At 34.7% G+C, this 18,258-nt stretch overlaps 1 long non-coding RNA gene across 1 annotated transcript; it reads left to right on the plus strand.

The window, feature by feature from the left end:
* The first annotated feature begins 16,135 nt into the window (after positions 1 to 16,135).
* Positions 16,136 to 17,190, plus strand: LOC149563295 (uncharacterized). Its single transcript, XR_016363551.1, has 2 exons — positions 16,136 to 16,359; positions 16,808 to 17,190. It is a non-coding gene; the product is annotated as an uncharacterized LOC149563295 (long non-coding RNA).
* The last annotated feature ends 1,068 nt before the right edge of the window (positions 17,191 to 18,258 follow it).

The raw sequence follows: 18,258 nt of genomic DNA on the forward strand, positions 1-18,258 counted from the left end.
ATCCAACTACATTTCATATTCATAATGGTCAAGGATCAATTATGTGTCTTTTCCTCATGGTCTTTTACAAAAAGAATGTATTTCAAAAATGGTTATATTCAACTTGAACCAAGTTCATTTGGGTTGAAAGTAATTCAATCTAGTTCAGTTGGTACAATCAGTTTAAGAATAGGCCTTGAACCACCTTGAACTAGTTCAAAGGGTTCAAATAAATTCAAAATGTTTTGCCTTAGAAAATAAAGTCTACCAATATAACTAAGAGGGGGCTGAATCAGTTATACAACTATTATAACAATTATCAACCTTATTATTCTTTAACCATATGAGCAATATGCTCAGCAACCATAACAAGATACTCATACACAATCACACTAGATATGTTAATTAGGGAAACCCTTGATTAAAGGGAAAACCTCGATGGGGATGGTACCCACAAAATGATGTACTAATATAAATGTTCCTTGTTAGAGGATGGGCCCTATTAGGAGTCAATGAAATACATTCAATACATATTAGTCCTTGCAAGGAGACTTTGAATCCCTGTAAGGAGATTCCAACCCTATTATGAGTTGTCCCAACCCTATTAGGAGTTGTAGAAGGTAGATGGACCCACTATCGAAATAGCTTTAGGGGCAAGACCACTGAACTCACTATCCAACTGATCTTTGTATTATTCCTTATAAAATAATAGAAATGAACTATAAGTGTACTTCCTTTTCCTTTGTCATGTCAACCAGACTTCTTCTTCTTCTTATCTCAATACCAGATCACCAACTTTGCATCCAATAAACTCTTGGATCACTTACTCACATTTACCAAATACTTCGCATATGTCTTCACAAATTCCCTTCATACTAACTTCTCAAACAAGGAAAATATCCTTCCTTTATACCATGTCTGTAAAATAATTCCTTGAATTGGCCTTGAGGCTTTCCCAATTAATAATAATAGGACCACATTAAGATAATTAATTATATTACAATTACACAACACTTTCGCCTCATAGTCTTTACAGCTTCTCACACGTACGACTCCAAACCTTGCACACTCACTAACGTCATCATCAAAATGTCTACTACTAATATCTAACCTTGCATATCATGATTCTATCTCTATTAGGAGATATAATCCATTCATCAAAATTTGCTTCTTAGATATTTTGTCTATATACTGCTCTCTATAAATCAAGCATGTCTTCTTCATATCTTCTCCTTACTTGATGCATAGTTAAACATGTCATGAAGACATGGTGTAGAACATGTCCTTAACTGTGCATGACTTGATCATCAATCCTCTATTTGTATGACCCCATTCTTTTTCTTCTACTCTTATAGTCTTCACAAAAACCATACTATGTTGACACCAATGAAAAACAAAGTCATGAATGCAACATTTCAATCATGCTAACAATCTCCCACATACTCTGGCAATGCTTAGGATACTCCCCCAAAGGAATACCATCAACATTCATGCTAACAATCCCCCCTCCCAACATTGATGGCAACATAGATGAAAAATATCAAAGTCCCAAGAATACCAAAACAACACTCTACTATAATTGTTTCTATTTTCTTCTTCTCAAATCCTTTTCATCAATAAAATCTGAAATCCTCTGGAACACTTCTTTGTTCAACATCTATTTCTTTAGGATCAACACCAGTTGTTCATAGTTTGATTCTCATGAATGACTCTCAACTTCTTCCCCATGCAATTTATCTCCCAATTCACATCAATTATACTTTCTTTCCCTTATTCATACATATGAGATCTCAATCTCTCTCCCATTTAGAGGATCTTCACCCCCATACATGGTACTTCTCTATGCAATCTCTCCCCCATAGTACTCTTCCCCATTAACATCAATGACAAAGACTTCATCATGTCAATCATCTATTTCAAGTCTTCAATTAGCTCTAGTGTCCGAAGAAATTGTTAATCAACTATCAAGAGTCCTACATGACTCTGGTCATCTTAGATACTTCCCCATACAGGAAGCATCACCATTTAGTCCAATCAAAAAATATTGCTTTGTATCATTGGACTAATGCAATTTTTTGCATCATCTACTCAGAAGTAGGTAGTGGTATAATCCCAAGCATACCTCAAAAATACTTGATCAACTAGGTAGTGGTAAATTAGTTATATAACTATTATAACAATTATCAACCTTATTCATCCTTAAACATATGAGAAATATAGTCAGCAACCATAAGAAGATACTCATACACAATAACACTAGATATGTTAACTAAGGAAATGCTTGATCAAAGGGAAAACCCTAGTGGGGATGGTCCCCACAAAATGATGTACCAATATAAATGTTCCTTGTTAGAGGATGGACCATGTTATGAGTCAATGAAATACATTTAATACATATCAATTGTTGTTAGGAGACTTTGAATCCATGTTAGCAAATTCCAACCCTATTAGGAGTTGTGCCAACCCTCTTAGGAGTTGTAGAAGGTAGATGGACCCACTATCCAAATAGCTTTAGGGGCAAGACCAATGAACTCACTATCCAATTGATCTTCGTATTATTCCTTGTAGAACAATAGAAATGAATTATATATGTACTTCCTTTTCCTTTCTCCTATCAATTGGGCTTCTTCTTCTTTTGATCTTGATACTAGATCACCAACTTCGAATCCAATAATCCCTTGGATCACTTGCTCATATTTACCAAATACTTCACATATGTCTTCAAAAATTACTTTCATACTAACTTCTCAAACAAGGAAAATATCCTTCCTTTATACCATGTCCTTAAAAAATTACTTGAGTCAGCCTTGAGGCTTTCCCAATTAATTATAATACGACCATATTAAGATAATTAATTATATTACAATTACAAAGCGTTGTTCATTCACAGTCTTTACAACTTATCACACATGTGACTCTAGACCTTGCACACTCACTGACATCATCATTAGACTATCTATTGTCAATATCTAAACTTGCATATCACAATTCTATCTTTGCTAGGAGATACAATCCATTCATTAGAAATTACTACTCAGATTATCTATTTACTACTCTATAAATAAAGCATATCTTCTCCTTACTTGATAGACACTTAACCACATCATTAGGATATAGTGTAGAACATGTCCTTAGGTGCACTTGACATGATCATCAATTCTCTATCTGTACGACCTCATTCTATCTTCTATATGTCAGTCTTCACATAAACCATACTATGTTGACATCAATGAGAAACATAGTCATGAATGCAACATGTCAATCATGCTAACAATCTTGCTTAGGATACTCCCCCAAAGCAATTCCATTAGCATTCATGCTAATAGTTTGATAGGTTCAAGAAAACATATGCAGGTACATTATGGTTTAGCATGGCTCCATAAGGTTCAAGCCAGTCCATACAAATTGAACAAGGTTCAAAGGGTTCATATTGGCTCAGGTAGGTTTGTAGTGGTTCACATTATTCAAATTAGTTCAAAATATTTAAATAGGTTCAATGTGGTTCAACAATTCAATTAAGTTCATCAATTCAAGAATATGACATAGTGATAAAAGAGATGCAACATCTGACAAAGAGACAAATCACTTTAGTGGATAATTCATTCCAAGACTTTGCTAATATAAGCTTGAAGACTATTCCTAGGTAAGATGAAGGAATAATTTCCATCTTTGGAGTGGCCATAATACCAGCTATCCATGGTTATGGAGATATTGCAAATCATAGTTAAAAATAGGTTAAAAGTAACCATTCTAGCAAAACTTGTCTTCCACTTAAGTGTCAGTTTTCTAAAATTGATAGACATATTATTTTAATTAAAAATGCATGTCCCAAGAGCACAAACAATAAAATATCATCTGATATTTGATAGTAAAGGGGAGCCACAAAAATTAATTTTGGAAATCCAAGAATGAGAAGATGGCTCGAATATATTAGAAATTCATCAAATGGAAACAAACAAATATGGGAAATCTAAGATTGATGATGGTAACACTATCTTAACAATGTTGATTTATGCCAATTTGATAAACCTTCACATAGTAATAAATAAGTTTTGATTCGAGAATAAGTTTTCCAATTGCACCACTAAAAATGTATAACACTAGGATTGTGTCAATATATCCAAAATTTGGCACAATCCAACAATGGGATAAATAGTCATGCCCCTCATATTAAGACCCAATTTGGCTGCTAGAGATATTTTTAATCCACCTAGCATCAAAAATATTTTAATTTTAAACTAATGCATTCAAGTGCCACTATCCAACTATCATTTGATATGTTGATATATATCACTTGGTCAACTTTTCTATTTTGGTTCTATTTTACTACATTAATTTATATTCTATACTCAATATGGATATTTGAGAGCTCAACAGGGACAAACATGTAGAATGGATGAAAAAGAATCTCTTGATGATAGTCATTTCCTTTTGAAGAATCAAATACGTAAGATAATTTCAAGTGGAAATGCCTATAGAGTGAAAATGTTGTGGAGTTTCTATGTATACTACATTATATTCTGATTTGATCATATGGTCATATATGGAACTCTAACTTGATTTGATCACATAAAGAAATTATGAGTTGAAACCTTGAAGGAATTCATAATGTAGGATAATTGTCTAAATGAAAGTACAATTATATCATCCAGGTAAAGGTTATTTTTTAACTGGAGTATCAACAAAGGAAGACCAGCAATTTGAACAATTCTATAAAATCAGATGGGTGAATCTAGTAGATAATGAGATGGAGCCTCAAAAAAATAGTCTCAATCTCAAATCTTGATCTTTTGATAACTCACTATTTAAGAGGGACAGTTATGAAAGTGATAAGTAGGATGATTACCCCCATGCACTTGAGAAGGCATTTCAATGTAGTAGTTTATTTTGTTTTGTTAATGTCAAATGTAACAAATGACATTACTTTTTTCACCATTCTGATAGCTTAAACAGTTTATTTATGATACCAAATTGAACATTTTAAGAAAGTTATTCTAGAATCTAAGTGGCATGTTGTTATTGTATATAGGAGCCTTGAAAAGTGAAAGTCCTAATGACTTATAGGATGCATTGTGAATTGTTATTAGATGCATTTGTTGTCCAGAAATGCACTTCATGATGGTAAGATCCATTATGTCAACAAGAAATATTTTGAACATAGGGAAGTACCATCTTGTCTTTTCATATTAGCGATTCTCATTTCCTATATCTATCAAAAAGGCAATAAAAATTCATCTTAAGACTATTGTCATTGATTGTCTTCTATGAAGATTAATTTAATTCTATTGTATTTTATGAAGGACCTACATTTGTCAATGAAAACAACTGGGACAGATGAATTTCCACTTACAAGAGTGGTTGTAGAATGTGTTAAGGTTGACATGAAGAACATTAAATAAAACTACTTTAAATGACAAGTAAGAAACTGAAACATGCAATAGCGGCTAAAACCTTTGGAGACTACCAAGATTTCCTACTTACATTTGTAGGTAAAGATGATGCTTAAGCATGCTCATTTCTAGAGGAGATTCAAAAACCACGTGTATGGTTGATATGAGTACCGAAGAACATTAGATGCTTGGATCTACAAACTTATAGAGCCGATAGACAATTTTATATTTTTTATAAAATTTAAATAAGTATTATTTTTAGTGGACAAAATTGAACAATGCAAATTACAACTTCAAAAAATAAGTATGATAAGTTTTTTAAATTATAAAAACAAGGTACCTTTTAGGATTACTTTATAAATATTAAAGTATAAATATTATTATAAATAATATTAAATTTTGATTGATCCAATTAAAAAACATTAATCACTAGATAAAAGCTATTGCTTATATTTTATATTTTAATTGACTCAAATTTTAAAAAACTAATCACTATAGTATTTTTTTAATTTTAATTATAAAATTTATTATTATCTTTAAATTTGTATATTAATTTTTAAAATTTTAAATTATTTTAAACTTTGATTTTTTTTACATTTATAAGTATTTTTGAATTTTTTTATATACAAACAAGTTATATATAGAATAATATATTATACATTATGATGCTTAACAACTCATAAGACATGAAAAGCTAATCACTATGAGAAAATGGTGTGTACCAAGCTGACAATATCTACATAAATTTATTGTCAATACCACTCTACTAATACTATAGACAACATACATTATACTATATTGTAAAACCATTTTCAATTCTGCCAACAATTTGTATTCTAAATGTATGTAGCATATCGACTACAACATATACTCTAATTTCAAATTTCAATGTTGTGAGAACATATACATTAAAATCATTCTCAATATTGCTAATAATTTTAGTTTGATTGCATAAAAAGGGAAATGGAGTTTGATTCAACACAAATGATTATTGACAATGAACTTGTTTCAGCACAACTAACTTTCAACTTATATTAAACAACTCACAACTTCAACCAAAAAATAACATAAACAACTCTAACATATCACTTCTATAATGTTATCTTAATTTCTAATACTCTTATTCAATATTAATTAAGGAGTATCACTTTTATACTGTTATCTTAATTTTGAATATTCTATTCAATATTAATTAAAGGAGTTATGATTGTAATCCCCAAAACATAATCCCTAACATTCCTTTGTTTTGGTGAATTTTATTTTCTGAAAAAATATAAACCACAATTGAAACAAATGGTTGTCAAACATAAATCTAGAACAGTTGAGAATTGACTGCATTTTCCCAGTACAACTTACAAATTTTAAGTTTTTTTTTTCCTTATACATAGGTGAAGTTCTACTTAAGCTTCTTACAAGTTTGCAGCAACTTATTACATATGGTGCAAAGGAGTTGAGCCCCAATAAATCTTAAATTTATCCTATGAGAAAAACTTAAAAATCAGTATTCAATAAATATTTGAAATACTCAAAATTCCTCTATGTTTGTTAGCTCTCACCCTTTTTTTGGCATTTTCATATTTTGACACAAATAAATACATCAAAATGACTATTGCATGAAATTTGTCACTACCATGCCAGGAAAACTGATGTAGGAGCATCCTGGGATAGTTGGCTATCCTACATGATTAAGAAATTTTGGTGGGATTGAGTGCACCTATTCAGGTCTTGGGTAGCTAATTTTGATTTATTTAATAATTATTGTAAGCCTTTAAAGGCATTTGGTATTTAATTCCTATTGGAGGCCGACTTGTGGCTCTTCAAGTAGTTAATGTAAGGAATATTTAATTTGTAGCTTACTAAGCCGACTTGTGGCTTAGATTGGTATAAGTAGGGGTTGTGGTGAAGTCTTTAGTCATTCATATTTTGACACAAATAAATACATCAAAATGACTATTGCATGAAATTTGTCACTGCCATGCCAAGAAAACTAATGCAGGAGCATCCTGGGGTAGTTGGCTATCCTATATGATTAAGGGATTTTGGTGGGGTTGAGTGGACCTATTTGGGTCTCAGGTAGTTACTTTTTATATATTTAATAATTATTGTGAGCCTTTAAAGGCATTTGGTATTTAATTCCTATTGGAGGCTGACTTGTGGCTCTTCAAGTAGATAATGTAAGGAATATTTTAATTTGTAGCTTACTGGGCCAACTTTGGCTTAGATTGTTTTGATAAGATAAACAGGTTTTACAGGGACCCTGAAACCCAATAGTTAAAACAAAACCAAGGCTGAAAATAAGTAGTTAAAGCCCAACCAAAAATAGACAAGTCACAAGGCTAATAATAAGCATGAAAGCCCAGCCAAAAAAAAAGGTCAATGAAAAGGCCAGTTCAACTTATAGCCAAAAAGCCAGAACAAGAAAAAGACAACTTGACAAAAAACAACAGTAAACTAACAAAAAAGATAGGAAAAAATAAGCCATGATTACTCTTTTGTCTTTCACTTGAGCTCCTGCATCGTCTAAGCTGCTTCATAGACTTTGTGAGTCTCCTCAACCATTTGCTCTTGAATCTTCTGAGCTTCCCAATCCAGGCTACTAAAAGTTATTTCTGTCATCACATCCTTTTTCTTCCTAGCTCATTCTCATTATTCATAAGTAGGGGTTGTGGTGAAATCTCTAGTCATTATTCATCCATCTTGGAGAAGAGGAGGTGGTAGAGGAGCAAATTTTAAGAAAGGCTAGCAGTTGAGGCTTGCGAAACAAGGAGATTGTTTGGTGGGCTTGTGAGTACTAGTTGGATCTCCTTGGAGGTTCCTACTAGAGTGTAGATCTGGACTAGTTAGGGTTTGGATTGGATCTTGAGGGATCTTGTAGAACTATTACTTGCTTTGTATTCAACTATAACCGGGAAGGCCTTACAGCCTGACACATTATGTAATCAGTTATTTTATGAATAAAAAGTTGTGATTTGGTATAAGATCTTGCATTTTTGTTTATCTTCCGGTGTGTGGTTATTTGTTGGGGCCTAGGACATATCCTTTGGGAATTCTCCTACCTTGTACTACATCAAGTAGTATCAGAGTGAAGGTTGTTCCTAAGTGTGTAGATTGAGTGTCAAAGTTGAGGCAATTTGCACTAGGGTCTTGTAAAGTGGATTTATTGCTAGGGTTTGTGAAGATCTCATAAGATCCTTTCAAGAATATTGGACCCTAGGGCAATTGATGGTCTTAGTGATGCTATGGAAGAAAGGATTTCAGAGAAGGTCAAAGCATATTTTAAATCTAAAATAGAGGAGGTTAAAGCCAGTTTCAAATTTGAGATGGCATTGATGAAAAGTGATATGATCATTGAAATCATAAGTGATATAGGTGGTGTACCTCAACATGCAAGTATTGAAGATGGTTATGAAGAAGATGTTGAAGACTTTGAATTTGTTGGATTGAGTGGTGAGGGTAGGACTGATCATGTGGAGAGACCTATGGAAATAGGGTTGTTCAATTTGCTAGACCTAGATCTCAGTTGAAGTTGAAGCATAAGATGGAGGTTTCTAATTTCTTGGGTACTTTGAATTGTGAAGACTTGATTGATTGGATTGGTGAATTGGAAGACTACTTTGAGCTTAAGGATATTGAGGATCCACTCAGAGTAAGGTTGACACAAACTAAGCTGAAGGGACATGCTACTTTTGGGTGGAAGGAACTGCAAAGAAATAGAGAAGAAGAAGGTGAATTAAAGATAATTAGATGGAGATTGATGGTCACTAAGTTGAAGGCTAAGTCCATTCCTATTGATTATGAACTTGAGTTGTTTAAGAGGTTGCAAAATTTGAAGTAGAAGGATATGACTATGAAAGATTATACTGAGGAGTTCTATAAGTTGACTATTTGGTCTAGGCATAGAGAATTGTCAAAGGAGAAGGTAGCATGGTACATTAATGGTTTGAGATTAAATATTTAGAATGAGGTTGGTATGTTGAATATTTCTTTGGTTGAGGATGCTTATCAGTATGCTTTGAAAGTAGAGGAGAAGCTGAAGAGGAAGAATCAAGGTAGTTCTCGAGGGAAGGAGAAGCAAGACTACTCTGCAAAGGCTAAACCGTGTGCAGAAGATGAACCAAAACCCATTGATCAAAAGAGAAGGATAGGTAGAAGTGAGTTTAAGGGTACTTATTTTAGATGTTATGAAGAAGGACATAGATCATATGAGTGTCTGCAAAAGGCTGTTGACAGAAGAGCTACTATTACAAATGAGGTTGAAAACAATGAACCTAAGCAAGGAGAGAGTTTGCTAGCTTGGTGAGTACTAGTTGGTCAGAGGACACTAGAATCTTGTCAATGAAGTAATTTGTTCAGGACTCATTGTAAGTCTGGTGGTAAAGTCTACAATGTGATTGTGGATGGTGGTAGTGCTGATAACATTATTGTTGAGGAGATGGTTCAAAAACTTGGTTTGAAGAGAGTGAGACATCTTTATCCTTATAGGGTTGGCTAGTTGCAAGGTGACCATGCTTTGGAAGTGAGGGAGCAGTGCCTTGTTGAATTCCAGATTGGGTAGTATAAGGATCAAGTGTTGTGTGATATTATGGATATGAACAATTGTCATGTGTTGCTTGGTAGACCTTGGCAGTATGATTGCAAGGTTGTGTATGATTGTGTCAAGAATGTGTTTGCAATTAAGAAAAGTGGTAGGAAGCATTCCTTGATTCCTTTGCAGAATGAAAAAGTCAGTAAAAGGAACCTAAGTATTGACAACTAAGTTGAGTTGGCAGATGTTGAAAGGGTTAACAATCAGTGTGGATAGAAAACCTATGGAACACTAAGGATGGAGGTGAAGAAGTAGAAGAAGAGCAAGGGAAAGAGTGTATAAGTTGAAGACTTGGAGGACATGTATGTGAAGAAGAAATTTGAGATTTGTGTGTTGAATCCTAGAAGATGTTTTTCCAGCTATTGAGCACATCTTTTCACACCTAGGGAGTCTGATACATGAGCATCCTAGGGTAGTTGGCTATCCTGCATGATTAAGGGATTTTGGTGGGGTTGAGTGGACCTATTTGGGTCTTGGGTAGTTAATTTTGATGTATTTAATAATTATTGTAAGCCTTTAAAAGACATTTGCTATTTAATTCCCATGGGAGGCTGACTTGTGACTCTTCAAGTAGTTAATGTAAGGAATATTGGGTTGACTTGTGGATTAGATTAGTATAAGTAGGGGTTGTGGTGAAGTGTTTAGTCATTATTCATACATCTTGGAGAAGAGGAGGTGGTAGAGGAGCAAATTTTGAGAAAGGCTAGTAGCGAAGGCTTGGAAAACAAGGAGATTGTTTGGTGGGCTTGCGAGTACCAGTTGGATCTTCCTTGGAGGTTTCTACCAAAGTGTGGATCTTGACTAGCTAGGGTTTGGATTGGATCTTGAGGGATCTTGTAGAACTTACTTGCTTTGTATTTGGTTGTAACTGGGAAGGCCTTACATCTCAATACATTTGTTGGGATAAGGTGACTCAGCCTTACCATAGTTTATTGCTTTATTTGTGCTTTCTCAAAAAGTTGTTAAATGAAGCTAGATTCTTCCACAAGAAAAGACTTGGAGTAGAAAAATAAAAAGCTTCTATTTTTTGGTGATTTATTCTCTTATGCTTTGTTTTTATGCAAGAGTTGTGCATAAAGAAGTTTCTAAAATAATTTGTAGATGCGTTGAATGTAGACACTTTAGAAACTGTTTCTTTTTGTATAAGAACTCTATAAGAACAAAGCATTGTTGTAGAGAATTTAGAGAGAGATGAGAAGTTATTTGCACAGGGTTATACTATTGAATTTTCTCTAGAATGGAGCAAGATGTAAACTCCATGTGAAGGCTAAAATGTATTGTAACTTGTTAATGAATAATACATTAGCTTGATGGTTTGGAGGGTGGGGTTTTTACCTGGAAAGGTTTTCCCCATGTATATCTGTGTTCTTTTTTCTATCTCATTCTTTTAGTCATGATTGTAGAATAATAATTTGTATGTCATAATGCTACTGAAATTTATTTAGATCGGTAAATTGCAATCACTTTCCTTTAAGGTTCTAATTGTGGGAAATCAACTATGTTTGTTTCTGCTTTTATGGCATAGTAGTATGCCCTTGTATTTGCTTATTAGAAGTCATTCAATGAACTATTGGATACAGGATGTGCATATTGATCTTAGATGAATTTCTAGGGTGCTCTCATTTCCCTTCAATTGGTACTAGAGCTCAATTTTGTGAATTGCATGTTGCTTGCATGTGAGCATTCACAAAGTTTCCAGTTCTTGGTATTTCTTCTATTAAGATTTCTTAGCTTGCAGAGCTTGAAGAAGTTTGTTTTGAAGAAATTGACTAATAATTAATCCTTTGATGAGTGGAAGTCTTACATTTGATTTATTCTTTCAGGAGACAATAGACATTTCTTGAAGGATGTTGAAGACAGAGAAAATAGAGTTGGTCATGTTGAAATGACATTGATCTAGAGCTCTTGGTTGGCAATAGAATAACTCTTGATGCATGGGTATTTGAAGGTGTCTCTTTTGGTACCTGGAATACATTGAGGCTATGGAGTTGATCATTGGATGATCTGGAAGCTTCTAGATAGCCTATCTCTCTTAGATGCATGTACTAGTAGTGGTTGTGGGATTGGTCTACAAGTGGGCCTAGAGTTCCAATACTATGTTCTCCTCTTGGATGTTTATACATGCATGGCTTGGATTCTTGTTCATTGGATATGAGGGGTTTATATATTTTCTTTAAAAAATAAAAATCTATGGTGATGTTCATCTATGATAATCCATTATTCTAGGTTTAGTTGTTTGGTATTTTATTCAAACTTTGAGTCTTCCAGATGAGAAGTGGGTGTGGATATGCATGGGTGTTCTTAAACACAATATTTTTGCAGGTTTTGCACATTGACATAAAAACTTGTAGTTTTTTGTGGACCTAATAAAGAGCTATTTTCTGGACTCTTGTTCCTTTAGAGTGGTACCAGATGAGATAGTTGTAGTTCTGCATGCATGCATTCTTTGTGCATGGTGAGAGGAGGTGTTTTTCTTTCTCTGCATGGAGATGTTGGTACGTGATCAATCTCTCAAAATTTCTGTGGTGATGCTTTGTTAGATTCCTGGACTATGGTGCTCAATGTGGACATGATTGGCAAATCATATTTATGTTTGATTTGGTGTTTGAGTCATGTTGTCTACATGATTGTTCTATTTGATCTCATTTACATATGTCACTAATGTGATAGGAGGTTTGCATGTTGCAATGATTGGATCTACAAGTTATGTAGTTAGGTGGGTAGGCCACCTATTTTATTGCAATGGGATAACTTGGATGTGGACTGTCTATATCTACCATATTTGATTTAGTGTTGGTGTAGACTTGTTAGCTAGCCTTGTTTGTGGTCATTTGTGTGGTTTCTTTGAGATGAGAGGATGGATGATATTTGAGTACTTGGACAGTTAGTTATGGAGTCCTAAAGCATGGTGAATTTCCTTAGTGTGGAGATCTTGGTTTCACCCAGTGTGATGTGTGGGCCTAGATGATTTTCAGATTTGGAGGATGGTGTGTCATATGCTTGGAGAGCTTGGTATCACACTTTAGTGGGAGCTTTAGCAGTGGCTGTATTTTTGCATCACATGGTGATGGATGATCTTCTTTAGTGTTGCAAATGTTGGAGGGTGCCTTAAATCCTACTACTACAGAAGGGTCTTTCACATTTGTTGGTTCACTAGTTGGAGATGGTATTTTCATGTGATTGGAGATGTTGACATCTTTAGGATTCAAGGGGTCCTTGGTAGAGATGTCATTTATGCTTTTATTTGATATGTTATCATGGTGGCTTTTATGTCATGGTTTCATCTTTATTACCAGTTTAGAGTTGTGACATGATGCAATTATTTGATATGATCACATGAAGCATGTTATCTCTTTGGAGGAGATGGTTTAGATCATTATGCCATGTTTATTTTCTTGATTCTATGGTTGGAGCTTTGACATTGATCTTGGTTTAGTTTCTTGGTATTGAGTACATTGATCATTTGCTTGATACTTCATGACAGTGCTATGTTGCAGTGGAATTTTGCATGGAGTGATTGATTACAGGTGCTTGTGGATACTTGGAGACTTAGGTGAGGCTAGAGTTCTCTTGAGATGAGAGACATGTTATTGAGATGTATACTCTTGATGAGATTTCAATAGAAAGTCCGAGGAGCCTACACCTTTGTTGGACATGAATTCAATATAGACCTATGAGGAGATTGTTCTTAGATAACTCGTAGGGTGACTTGCATATCTTGGAGGAGCATTCTCATTCCCCATTCTTGGTCTACTCGGCAGTTTATCACTTGAGAGGTATTGCCCAATGTTACTTTCAGGTGATTTATCTTTTCTTTCATATTCATAGATCTTGAGTTGTAGTTAGATGGTTCTGGAGGATTCATTATGAGAGATGGATAACATGGTTATCTCCTTGAGGTTTATTTTTATTTATGTTGACAATAGGAGATGGTAGTGGGCTGATTTCCTGAAATGGAAAATGGAGTTGTTTGATCTTCTTTGAGAGGCTTACATCCATGTAGATTCATGATATCATATTATGTTTGACCTCTTGAGGTTGAACAACTTTGGATGTTGTTGTGGCTTTTCTCTTGGGGTTGTGAAGGAGATCATACTTGGCATAGTTGACATCTAGAAGTGTTTGTAAAAGGACATGCTACATGCTTATGATATGCACTTTCTCTCTTTCGCCTTGGTTATCTTCTTGGATGTTTGGGTTCACAAAACATTGTTTTTTGAGATTTGTTGGAGCTATGTGGTCACTCTTGTGTGGTCATTTGTTATCACTTGTACTTCATTGTTTTTTGGTGATGACATGTTCGCTTCTTTATCTCTTTTCTTTGTGTGGATGTGGAGAACATGGGAAGTTGTGGAGACTAGATGAGAGAGATGTTTCTTGTAGTGTTTTTGCTACAAGATTTGCATATCTTTGTGGATGGTCCTTGGTACTACATGGTTTCACTTTCTTTGTGTTGTTATCAGTAGACTCAGTATGTCATTGATTTTTCAGATTCGACATTACCCATGTAGCGGGAGTTCTTGTATGTGTTTGGTCTTCATCGATTAGTTTGCACATAGAGCTTGAGGTTGCAGTTTATGGGTTGGTTATGTTGCTAGCATGAGTTTTCTTGTGTTGAATACCTTTGAGGTATGGGAGATTGGATGTGTTAGCATTTAGTGTGGATAATATTTTCAATCTCGTGGGTTTATCAGTTGATTGGAGAAATCAGTTTGGTTGTTGTTCTGGCTGATGTTTTATCTTGTTTTCTAGAGGATGACTTCACAGTTTTGTTGGGCTAAGAAGTAGATGTTTTTGATGGTTCTATGTAGCTTATGAGCACAATGGAGTGGTGGTAGTGTTTGTAGCCTTTGTTATCACATGGATCTTATGTTTGTGTTATTTGGACATGTGTCTAGTTGCAACATGAGAGCATATGTTATGATTTATGTTGTTTCATGGATGGCTGTGATGATATAGTTTCATCAGTTTGAATCTTGTAAGGTCTTCGTCAAGTGGGAGAATGTTGGGATAAGGTGACTCAGCCTTACCATAGTTTATTGCTTTATTTGTGCTTTCTCAGAAAGTTGTTAAATGAAGTTGGATTCTTCCACAAGAAAAGAGTTGGAGTAGAAAAATAGAAAGCTTCTGTTTTTTGGTGATTTATTCTCTTATGCTTTGTTTTTATGCAAGAGATGTGCATAAGGAAGTTTTAAAAATAATTTCTAGATGCATTGAATGTAGAGACTTTAGAAACCGTTTCTATTTGTATGAGAACTCTATAAGTACAAAGCATTGTTGTAGATAATTAAGAGAGAGATGAGAAGTTATTTGCACAGGGTCATGCTGCCAGATTTTCTCTAGAATGGAGCAAGATGTAAATCTCCATGTGAAGGCTGAACATGTATTGTAACTTGTTGCTAAATAATACATTAACTTAATGGTTTGGAGGGTGGGGTTTTTACTTGGAAAGGTTCTCCCCATGTATATCTGTGTTCTTTGTTCTGTCTCATTTTTCTAGTTTCATGATTGTAGAATAATAATCTGTATGTCGTAATACTGCTGAAATTTATTTAGATTGGTAAATTGCAATCACTTTCCTTTAAGATTTTAATTGTGGAAAATCAACTATGTCTGTTTCCGCTTTTATGGCATAGTAGTATGCACTTGTATTTGCTTATTAGGAGTCATTCAATGAACTATTGGATACATGATGTGCATACTGATCTTAGATGAATTTTTGGGGTGCTCTCATTTCCCTTCAACATTGCATGTAATCAGTTGTTTTATGAATAAAGAGTTGTGATTTGGTATAAGATCTTGCATTGTTGTTTTTCTTCCGCTATGTAGTTATTTGTTGGGGGCTAGGACATCTTTTTTTGGGGGCTAGGACATCTTTTGTTGGGGGCTAGGACATCTCCTTTAGGGATTCTCCTACCTTGTACTACGTCAAAAGCCTAAGAAATTAAGACTTGCAAAACAAAGCAAGAATGGCAATCAACCAAAGACATCAAATTAGGTTGTGTAGAACAAAAGAAGAGAGGGGAGCTGACTGTGAGGGAAACCTTGGACTACGTCGCTCACTTTCAAGGTGTTGGCTCTAGATATGGTATGTTACTCTCTATTCTCTAGTGCATTGAGATTTTTGAGTCTTTGTGCTCATCAATGGTGCATCACACACTTATACTTGGTTTTTGTAGATATTTTGACCGAGTTGTCAAGGTGAGAGAGCGAACAAGACATCAAGCTTCCAAATCCAGATATCAACATATTCATGAAGGTTTACTCAATCCTATGATGTGAACCATTTGTTTCAACGTTAAATCATTCATCTTTCAACATGAAGGCTTGTGGGAAGTTGTTGTGCACCTGGCGACTTCGATCAAGGGATAGAGGATGAGCATGATGATGAACTACTAATTGAAGGTACTGAAAATGCTTCTTTTGACATTTGATATATTTGAGGCCGTGGGAGGTGCGAATGCACTGTTGATGGACAATATCTCCATGGGTCTTGAGAGCTCTACCATGTTCCAGATTGTGAAATGCCTTCGCCTGTACATGTACGTCTTAAAAATGACCATGGTGATTTTGCTCTTGCAACTTGCCCTCGAGACATATGATCTCTTTGACGATGTCATTTTTCTCTCTGAGGGATATCTCGTTTACACTTACAGTGGGCCCCATGTATCCATTCTTGACTTCTTTGAGTCCATGGGATTCTGTTGCCCTAAAAGGAAAGGCATTACCGATTTCTTGCACAAGAACGACTTTCTTTGTCACATGAGATTCTAGATATCCTGGTTGTAACTTGTGGCTGCCTAAGCATAATTTATGCATCATCTCATATATGATATGTGTGTGAATGTAACAGGTGACTTCACCCATGGACCAAGAGCAGTACTGGGCAAATAGGAGCCAGTCGTACCGCTATGTTCCTGTAAAGGAGTATTCATAGTTGATGTGAACAATTCTAGCAACATGATCAACACTATAAGCAATGTCTTCCTGAGAGAGGTTGATGGTGTAATCAACTATCTTCACAACCCTCATTCATTGGGTCGATGGGGATAAAATAGAGGGAGGGGCTTACATGATACGCCAATGTCGTCTTTGTTGGTGTAGAGCATCTTGAACTTAAGGTATCACACTAGTAGCCAACTCCATCATGATTCATACCTCTAGTGTGTTTCCTCTCTTGAAGCTATAGCATATTTTGCACACATTTTTCAAATCTATTTAATAACAATTTTAGGCGATGCAGTGTCATGGCAAAGACAAAACTAAAGGATACTCATTTTTATTAGGATAGATTACAATTAGATCAGATTTTAGAATATTTACTTTATTAAGAAAGATTGCAATCGGATTAGATAATTGATTTTCTTTGATACTATATTTACTGAAAGATACGCAATGTAGATATTTATTAAAAGATCCACAATCCAATTTCCAAACCACCTTTAAAAATTGTTAGTTGTTTTAAGTGCCGGTCCTCACCTATAATAGCCTATCGGCTAATAAAAACTTTAAAAGTAGTAGCCAACTCCATCATGATTCAGATCTCTGGCGTGTTTCCTCTCTTGAAGCATATTTTGCACACATTTTTCAAATCTATTTCATAACAATTTTAGGCGATGCAATGTCGTGGCAAAGACAAAACTAAAGGATAATCATTTTTATTATGATAGATTACAATCAGATCAGATTTTAGAATATTCACTTTATTAAGGAAGATTGCAATTGGATGAGATAATTGATTTTCTTTGATACTATATTTATTGAAAGATACACAATGTACGCAATGTAGATATTTATTAAAAGATCCACAATCCAATTTCTAAACTACCTTTAAAAATTATTAGTTGTTTTAAGTGCCGATCTTCACCTATAATAGCCTATCGGCTAATAAAAACTTTAAAAGTAAAAAGTTCTTTTAAATTTCCTTAATTTTTTTTTTTTGATGAATAGTCCTGTTCTATTAAAAAATATACTTAGAATGCAATTCACAAAAAAGGGGTTAGGGGATACAAGATCACCCCGCGAGAGAGTTCAAGTGGCCTAAGTCGGAGCTAAACACACGACATCAGCCGAAAAAAACAACTATTCATAAAAAAAAACATATAAAGCAACCTCAGGCTGCCAAAGCAGTGGTAGCCGAGGGGAGAGGATCATCTTTTTCATTAAAACCCCAATCATTTCTGGGATTGGGGGGTAGGTTGGGTATAGACCAGCCATCATTAGGAGCAACAACAGCAAAGGGATCAGTGGCAACCTCCGCATCTTTGACCTATCCCGCGGAGGAGAAATTGCTAGTGCCAGGCG

This window comes from Cupressus sempervirens, chromosome 4, assembly GCF_028749045.1.
Source record: "Cupressus sempervirens isolate cs-2001-9-10 chromosome 4, ASM2874904v1, whole genome shotgun sequence".
Taxonomy (NCBI): domain Eukaryota; kingdom Viridiplantae; phylum Streptophyta; class Pinopsida; order Cupressales; family Cupressaceae; genus Cupressus; species Cupressus sempervirens.